The sequence below is a fragment of the Triticum aestivum genome, chromosome 3B, assembly GCF_018294505.1.
Source record: "Triticum aestivum cultivar Chinese Spring chromosome 3B, IWGSC CS RefSeq v2.1, whole genome shotgun sequence".
In the NCBI taxonomy this organism is placed as follows: Eukaryota; Viridiplantae; Streptophyta; class Magnoliopsida; order Poales; family Poaceae; genus Triticum; species Triticum aestivum.
Window position 1 is genome coordinate 57,506,959 of NC_057801.1, and position 8,703 is coordinate 57,515,661.

At 51.2% G+C, this 8,703-nt stretch overlaps 1 pseudogene; it reads right to left on the reverse strand.

The window, feature by feature from the left end:
• Nucleotides 1–6,422: 6,422 nt before the first annotated feature.
• Nucleotides 6,423–8,703, reverse strand: part of LOC123067293 (PR5-like receptor kinase) — a 2,659-nt pseudogene continuing 378 nt past the window's right edge.

Genomic DNA, 8,703 nt, shown 5'->3' on the forward strand with positions numbered 1-8,703 from the left:
CCGTGACATATTGCGTCCTTTCTCGACCTCCATAGTGTACGACCCCCAGGAGCCTCAAATGTCACAGTGTCTCCTGTCAGCTTGTTGAATTTCAACCTCACATTGCATGGGACGATCTGTGTAAAATAAGCAAAATGACACAATGCAGTAATACCAACACTAAAAATAAAATAGTTGTTACATTTCATATAATTTCTTACCACCGCATGACGAAACTTGGTTGGAAGTAGATGCCGAACAGCTTGCCAGTTGCAAGGCTGCTGACGCACCTTGACTTGCACAGTCGACATGGTGGTGGTGGTGGTGGCAACATTTTCCTAAAGAAATATGAGAAAACGATTAACGATCCACTTCACAGGAAAGAAAAACAGTAGCATGTGATATTTTTGGTTCTTCTTCAGTTATATTTTCATAGTGGAACCCGATCCCAAAAAGTAAACTATTTTCATAGTGGAAAGCATTTCAGTGGCACCTATTGCTGAAAAAACTATTTGGCCCCTACCAAAGGTATAATCCTAAGATCTGTAATAAGTTATCTACCAAATCAAGGTACCACCTACCAAGACATATTTCATCTAATTTGGCCCCTATTGCCTAAGATAACTGATTAAAGAAACAAGTGGCAAATTTAATTGGGATTAACTTAGCACTTGCAAACTAAATACTTGTATCAAAACCAATATCTAGCAGATCACGGTACCACCTACCATAGCATTTCAACTAAATTGGCACCTACATTTTGCAAAAAATAACTTATTACAGAAAAACAAAAGCATCTAATTATCCATATGAAATTTGTAAGCCCTCGCTGCATCTAGGTAGGGCAGCCCTCGGGGGGTGCTGTCGAGGAGGGGGGGTGGCATGGTGATCTCGGTCGAGGGTGCTGACGAGGGGAAGGTCGGTGACTTTCCTATGAGAGGGGGCGACGACAGCAACCAGCAAGGGGATCGAGGGCGGTCGGCCAAAGGCGCCCGGACAGAGCTCGCGGGCAGCGACAGAGTGGGTGGCGAGAGGGTGGAGGAGCAGCGGAGGTGCGACAAGAGGGGGTAGGAGCATTACCTGCGACGGCGGTGGTAGAGGAGAAACCCTAACCGCAGTTGTCGGCGTCGGGCGGAGAGGGACGATTGAGAGATGACCCTGTGGGTCGGACGGGTTGTGTGTTTTGTTTTGCTTTAGCAGTAGCGCGGGTATGGGGAGAGCGCTACTGCTAAGACCAATATCAGTAGCACTTTTTCCGGAAAAAACGCTACTACTAAGTCTAAGCATGTAAAACCATCAAAAATATACATTGGTCATCATTGATCTTTTTGTGTAGAATCTAAATAGTCAACATGAATCCTCATCGTACCTGTATAGGTACAGGAGAGGATTCATATTGCAGCCACAAATCCTACACATATAGTTCAATGAAGACCAAGTGCTCGAGATAGTTTGAGAAGTAACATATTTAAGGTGGCAAACACCTTGTTCGCTTAGCAGTATGGGACTTAACATAATCAGTTGCAAGGGGTGATACTTAGCAGCAGCGAGTTTTGAAGAAAAATGCTACTACTAAGTACTTTAGCAGTAGCGCGTCCAGAAAGACGACGCTACTACTATATCTAGCCCAGTGGCAACGCCGTGACAATTATAGGAGTAGCGCTTGTTTTACCTAGAGCGCTACTGCTACCTTGCTATTAGTAGTGCAGTTTCCTGTAGCCCGCTACTGCTAATTAGCAGTAGCATTTGTTTTTAAACCACGCTGCTGGTAAGATTCTGTGTATAAGGTTTTTCCTAGTAGTGTACGGGACCACTTGGTAGCTCTGTCTACCTCTGGATCATCGGCTACTCTGATAGTACCCACCGCACTAGGCTCAGCCTCGGGCACCGCCGTAGTTGCCAAGGCCGTCACTGCTGCCATGACCTGACCGGACAATGCTGGCGGCTGTACGGAAGCAGCCCCCTCAGAAGAACCCACCGGCTCTGCAACCTCAGAAACGGTAGCGATAATCGGCGGAGGCTGACGATGGCGGTTCCTGCCTCCGCGGCCACCAGGATGGCCTCAGAACCCACCTCTCTGCCTATAATCCGGGCCAGATGCCCCCTCAACAAAACCACCCGGAGGACCATAGAATGGCCGATCCGTCGACCCATCACTTTGCCAAGCGTAACCGCGCCTGCCGCCCGCCGCTGACGAGCCTCGATGCTGGCCATCACCATACGCGTTGTAGCCATCATCACCCCATTGTCCACGGGGAGGACCACGGCCGCCATGCGCGGCCTCTCTACCTCGGTTCGCCGGGAAATGGTGCTGTCCACCACCGCCTCCCCTTTGCGCCGGCGTCGCAGCATGCACCTCAGGCGGCTGCCCCGCATTGAGCTGCTGGGTGGGCGGCTGCTGCGCGAGCCCCGCCCTGCTCAGCGGCGGAGGCGCCACTTGATGGGGCGGAGGCGCATGGCGCGGTGCCGCACCGGGCAACGGCGGCGCAGCCCTAGGTTTTGGCGGCGCGGGCTTGGGAGGAGGGCCAGCGCCTCGTCCTGCCATGGCTACTGGAGCGCGAACCCGTGCAGCTCTCCTGCGTGCTCCCCTTGGGAAATCCGGGACAGCAGTCCGACGAAACCCTAGCCGCCTCCGACGAACGGCAGAAGCGCCTCACGATAGCAGAACCTTCTATCTGTTACCTTACAGGTTGCTTGTTTAGCCTGAACCCTTGTCATGATGACAATAGTAATACTGGACGCTATGCATTACCTCTCCATTGTGTCCCTCGAAAATAAAATCTCTCCATGGTGTTGTTTTTATCTCATTACTACTGTTCCACAAGCAGTGGCAGAGCGTGAATCAGATATTAGAGGGGGCCAACTGAGTATATATGACATAGAAAATGCTAGGGTGATTAGCAGAGCAATTAGCAGATAAATAAGAGTATTTGGCAAAGTTTCTCTTGGAAGGGGAGGCCAAGGCCCGGGATTGTCCCCATGACACTCCGCCACTGTCCACAAGCACACCCAGGTTTTGCAACCTTATATCAGCTGCAGTAACGTGAGATTATCTTGAGCGACAACATCACCAAGCTTGGTATACTCGGGACTATATGTATCGTAGTATTGACTTTTCTTTTGCTTTACTCAGTGGAACTGCGTACCCTTTTTTAGTACTCCCTCCATTTCTTTTTAGTCCGCATATAAGGTTTGGTCAAAGTCAATCTTTATTGAGTTTGACTAACTTTATGTTAAAAAATATAAACATTCACAATATGTAATCAATATTATGAGATGCATCATGAAACGTATTTTCATACTATACAGTTTTAATATTGTAGATGTTCATATATTTTTATACAGATTTGGTCAAACTTTGTGTAGTTTGACTTTGACCAAATCTTATATGCGGAGTAAAAAGAAACGGAGGGAGTACTTTTGTCTTTTGCTCCTTGCAGTTGTGGAGGTCCCTTTCTTTTCCCTGCATTCTTTCTCACTTTGAAAGCTCTACTTGGCCAATGTAATGTACACTAGTATATGAGAAGCTTTGTAGCAGATGTTCATCATCACTGAGGGTAACTGAGAAAATGTCTACTCCCACTGGCTGCCAATACTTTAAAAAATGATTTGGTTTGACAATATTGAGACAATATCGACTTGATCAGGCCCGATAACACGACCCATATGGTGGCGTCATTTCAACCCAAAGATAATTAACAGGGCCCGTTCCCCGCCACACTGCACCGGTGGAGTTCCTGTGGTTAAGGGTGGACACGGTCCGGGCCGGTCCGGGCCCGGTCCGAGCCGTCATTTGGACCGGCCGCCGGCGGTCCGGGCCGGACCGGACCGAGCTGCATGACGGTCCTGATTTTGGGGACCGGACCGACGACAATGAAGCCCGGGCCGGACCGAGCAGACCGACCAACGGCCACCGGCGGCGACTTGCCCGGGTGGGGCGGCGAGGTGTGCGATGTGCGTGGTTGCTCTGGCGAGGTGGGTCGCATGCGCGAGCGCCGGCGGCAAGGTGTGCGCTGGGCATCGCGGCTGTTATTCATGAACCGCGAGCTTTAGCCATTGTCGTTGCCAACCAGGAACCTGCAACACTCACGCCATACATCGCACAGGACGTGCCGATCTAAACGGCATTCACGCATCATGCATGGGGGTGCCCGATCTAATTAAACGGCATGCCTGCACAGGATCATGCAACTGGGGTGCGGCTTTTCAGTTTTCGCTTTCTTTATTCCTTGAGTAACAGCCGTGCCTGATCCAAATGTGCGCCATCCTCGCACAGGATGTCCCCTATTACGGAGGACATGCAAGTAGTATAGCGCGTGCATGAGCCCACAATTTTGTCTTTGCGGGCCTTCCTTGATTAGTGGATCAATTTGGACGTGGAGCTAGTCGTGGGATAATGCCATGATTATCGGATCGAACCCCGCCTCTTTCGTTCTTTCTTGTTTTCTCTTCGACAGAATGAAAGGAAAGGAAAACTTGATCGAGGAGGGGCGCGGCAGTGCCGGGGGGGATCTCACCGGCGCCACAGCAGGGCGTCGCCGGCGGCTGGGCGGAAGAAGCGCGTCGCCTTCGGTCCGACCGAGCCGGACCGAGCCAAGGCAGGACCGGACCGATCAATTTTCGGTCCCCTTTTCACGGACCGGGCCGGTCAGTTTTTTTGTCGGTCCGGGCTATTTCGGTCCGGTCCACTTCGGTCCACGAGCGGGCCGAAAAGACCGCTCGCCCCGTCCACCCTGACCTGTGGTGGTGATCTGGGCCATCTCCCCAGTCCAGCGGCTTCTGGTCATCCGCGTGCTCCTGTATTAGGCGGGCGCTCTACCCTAGCTGCACCTTTTCCCCACTACAGCTAGCATTCATAGGTATATAGTACCTATGATGCCACTTGCAGATTTATGCAAGGATTCTCCTACCAATCAACTAACTAAGTGTGCAAGGATTTCGAGCACGCGCCAGCGAGGTGAACAGCTTGAGCTTACTAAGAGCCTGTTCGGATGCACTCCACTCCTTCAAATCTTCCACTCCACTCCTAGCTCCTGGATTGATGGCTCCTTCCAACAAATCGAGAGTTTATAAGATGTTTGGCAACTGACTCCACTCCAGGGAACGGCGCTAGTGGGTGGGCCGTCGAGCTCCTCCACTCCGTCGCCGGCCGCGTCGAGGTCACCGACGTCGTCCCTCCCGGCGCTGGTCGTACTGCCGTGCGCGGACCCATTGGAGCTCATCCAGAGGCCGGCGCGGACACCGCTGCGCGGGCGTGTGCTGTACTTCTCGGCGGAGTTGCTGGCGGCGCTCAAGGAACAAGCTAGGCAGGAGCTCCTGGAGGCCGGGAACGCGGCGGGTGCGGCCGCCCTGACGCGGTTCCAGACGTTGGGCTCGCTGATGTGGCGGTGCGTCACCCGCGCTCAGCGGCTGGTCCCTGACCACGTGTCCGTGTTCCGCGTGGCCGTCAACAACCGAAGGTGGCTCCGGCCGGCGCTGCCGAGGGAGTACTTCGGGAACCGCATCCACGTCGTCAGCATAGAGTCTGCGCGCTCTTCAGACCTGCTGGTGCACGGCGGGCACGGGTGGAGGCAGCTGCCCTGGAGCGCGCGGTGGCGGCGTACACGGACGCGGCCATCAGGGAGCTCGTCGCGGCGCGGACGGCAAGCCCGCCAGGGAACAATGCTAGTGGGTGGCGGCGGCGTGGCGCTTGGGTTCAATGGTCGGAGAGTAGCTGCGAGAGAGAAAGAAATTTCGATCGATCTGGCGAAGGGAGTCGCCCGCGGAGCTCGCTATTAGCCACTCCACCGAATTAAACTACATGCAGCTCCGCTCCACTCTTTCTACTCCGAGGAGCGGTAGCGTTCGGCGCCACTCCGCCCGCTCCGGGCGCGGAGTTGCGGAGCGGAGTGCATCCGAACAGGCCCTAAGGCTCTAGGGATAATCCAGAGGGGACAAATGGCTACTCGACTACCGCCTGAATTCACACCAGTGGCATGGTAAGGAGCACAACTTGTTTCTTACTAGAAGTGCAAAAATGTTGTGAAATATGATGTCATATACCATGGTGATAGGGAGTATTACACGGTCACAACAGCAGCAGAGTCAGTCCAGTCAGACTCGACACGCGCTAGGAATGGCTGGTCTTTTCGTGAGCAGGAATGTAATTCATGACTGGCTTCTCATGTATAATACGCTAGTTGTGTTGTGTGGCTTGTGTCTCCGTCATACATATTAACCTGATACATCTTAAAGGCTAGTTGAGCTAAAACTTAAATGCCATATACAATACGTTTTCCTAAGCACAAGAGTACCTATGTAATGAAAACACACTTGCATTTTTTTCCTGCCACAATCTAAGTTATATCTTGTCATGATTATCTCAGTTCACCTAGGACCTGATACATGCCAGGCTAGAGGTGGAGCCGAGGAGCTCACATTCACAGTAATAGCAAACAGTTTTTCTAAAGCACATCTAGATTTGTAACAAACAAGTTGTGCTCTATGTTGGTCGCCGCATTGTTGGCACCTTTCAAGACATTGACAACCTTAGACATATGATGCCTTCTCTTGCAATCACTTAGTAGACACCACATTGCAAGCTTTGTCATCTGAATTACCTCTTGCTCATGTGTTTGCATGTCATTACTGTTCTTGTCAATTAAATCTACCAACAAATCTGTCTTAATATTTTCTTCAACATGGTAATAAGATGTAGGCTCTCTTCAGATCAGGAAGTGTTGAGATTCTTTCGACCTTTTCTGTAATCTGCGACGTCAACCATTCCGGAGCTAAATAGCCAGGTGTGCCTCTCATTCGTAACCACTTGGCTCATACCTCTATCAATAAGCTTGCATAGTCCAAAATCAGAAAGCTTAATGTTGAAGTTTTCAACTAAGAGGATATTTTGTGGCTTGACATCAAAATGAGAAATCCTCTTCATGCACTCCTCATGAAGGTAAGAGAGGCCCTTAGCTATGCTCGTGCTAATCTTGCCCTGCACCCTCCATTGTTACAGAGGAGCACTATTGTCATGTCGACAATATATCTACTTGACCAAAGATCCAATTAGCATATACTCATAAACCAAGATCCTATGGGTTTTCTCCGCACAGAAACCAATCAGCTTGACCAGATAGATATGATGGATGCTGCCGATTGTCTGAACCTCTGCCAAAACTCCGCTTTTCCCTTGACCCTGCTCGATCCAAATGTTTTACTGCAATTGCTTCCTCACTGAGACCCTTGAAAATAGACCCAAATCCTCCTTCCCCAATCTTGTCTCGGAATTGCTCGGTTGCTAATTACAACTGTTGAAATGTAAACCTCGTTGGTGTTTTTTTTTGTAGGTTTCCAAAATCTTCATCTTCCTCCTCCATCTCCTGGCGTCGGCGTGCTCTCTTTTTTGTACGACTAAAAGGATAAAGCTCCAGTCAGTATGAAAGAGAGTACGGAAGCTAAAACCAAAATGACCAAGCCTAGTGATGAGACTGTTATGCCCATGGACGCAGCTACATGAGGATCTGGGGGTATAAGATGTTAGATCGTTCAGGCACAGAAGACGATCTGGTAGTTGGTGCCTGTTGGACAAGTGAACGTGGTGCTTGAGCTATCATCCCTGGAGTAGCTATATGCGTCTGGGCACATCTGCACGAAGAGCAGCTGAGTAGGTGGTGGGTTTGCAACTGCTCGACTTCCCAGTGCAGTAGTACTTGCTCTGGTTGAACATTGTGCAAGGATTGTTGCAACCCCCGGGGCCTGAAACTGGCTCTGGCACTGCGAAGTGATGTTGGTTGTGCATCGTGCTCCCTTGATGCAACCTAGCCCTCCCTGGGCCGGCACCAGCAGGATGTCCATGGGCACATTGAAACCTTGGAGAAGGAAGATGTCAAAAAAAATTGTACTATTGAACTGGCCACTAGTGAACTCTACGAGTGTCCTCGGCAGCTGGTTGGGGGACTCGCAGGCGAGCAAGCCTTCGCAGTCACCCGTCCGGCATGATTCGTTGCCCTTGCCATCGAATGAGCAGCGCATGCGTGCCCAAATTCTCTGCCCACTAGTCGTGCCACTAGCGGGCACCTCCAGCATCCATGACTTCCCCTCATCAAGCCGCATGCCATCGCCTGGCACAGTGTCCGACCACACCATATATTAACATTGGTTGGTGATGTTTATGGTGGCTAATGTTGAAATATATATTCACGTATCTCTCCACCAGTTCGGACTTTGGGATGAGTTCGTTAGAGCATTAATTCAATACCAAGAGGTCTTGAATTCAAGATCTTGATGGGGAACGTAGTAATAATTCAAAAATTTCCTACGTGTCACCAAGATCAATCTAGGAGATGCTAGCCACGAGAGAGAGAGGGAGTGCATCTACATACCCTTGAAGATCGCTAAGCGGAAGCGTTACAACAGCACGGTTGATGGAGTCGTACTTGCGGCGATTCAAACCACGGAAGATCCGATCTAGCGCCGAACAGACAGCGCCTCTGTGTTCAACACACGTATAGTCCGCGGACGTCTCCTCCTTCTTGATCCAGCAAGGGGAGAGGAGAAGTTGAGGGAGAGCTCCGGCAGCACGACGGCGTGGTGGTGGAGCTTGTGGTTCTCCTGCAGGGCTTCACCAAGCACTACCGAGGAGGAGGAGGAGGTGTTGGAGGAGGGAGGGGCTCTGCCAGGGGAAGGATGCTGCAACCCTCCCACCCTCCCTCTATTTATAGGGTGAAGGGGAGAGGGGCCTGG